Raw genomic sequence first — 698 nt, 5'->3', positions numbered from 1 at the left:
ACCTCCTGAGCCACAGCCGCTCACAAGGACATGTGAATAAGTCAGAAATGTAAATGTATTGTTGCCTTGACTGTCCCACAGAGGATTCGCTCCACTGTGGATGAGAAGGAGCAGAAGCAGCTACTGATGGATCTCGACGTGGTGATGAGGAGTAGTGACTGTCCCTACATTGTTCAGTTCTACGGCGCTCTCTTCAGAGAGGTCTGACAAACCCTCCCAGTCCTCACAGTCTTGTGTTTGCTCATGCTTTACATTTTAAAATGATCTGTGTTTAGTTGTAACTGTTGCACATTATGGAATCTGTCATTATGAGTAAGATGTAAAGTATCACTGTAAACTTCTTGATGGTCAGTCCCTACAGATTCCAGCACAAAGTGTAGATGTTATTGGAAAGTGAGTTTAACTGAGGAAACTAACATATGACTCTTGGTTTCAGGGGGACTGTTGGATTTGTATGGAACTTATGTCTACCTCATTAGACAAATTCTACAAATATGTATATTGTGCATTAGATGACGTCATTCCAGAGGAAATATTAGGCAAAATAACATTAGCGGTTAGTAGATGATTCTTTTTTTACTTCCCCACTTTTGATTTCAGTGCATCTTTAAAAAATGACCAGAAGTGATAGAAGTGTTTTACTTTGTCTCCAACAGACCGTTAAAGCACTGAACCACTTAAAAGAAAACTTGAAAATA

At 39.5% G+C, this 698-nt stretch overlaps 1 long non-coding RNA gene across 1 annotated transcript; it reads left to right on the top strand.

Moving 5' to 3' along the window:
• The first annotated feature begins 76 nt into the window (after positions 1–76).
• Positions 77–698, top strand: LOC109954314 (uncharacterized). The gene is made up of 3 exons (XR_002274081.1): positions 77–201; positions 437–556; positions 657–698. It is a non-coding gene; the product is annotated as an uncharacterized LOC109954314 (long non-coding RNA).

This window comes from Monopterus albus, unplaced genomic scaffold, assembly GCF_001952655.1.
Source record: "Monopterus albus unplaced genomic scaffold, M_albus_1.0 scaffold6113.1, whole genome shotgun sequence".
Classification (NCBI taxonomy): Eukaryota; Metazoa; Chordata; class Actinopteri; order Synbranchiformes; family Synbranchidae; genus Monopterus; species Monopterus albus.
The sequence above is the reverse complement of the archived record's forward strand: the minus strand, read 5'-3'. Positions and strand labels throughout refer to the sequence as shown.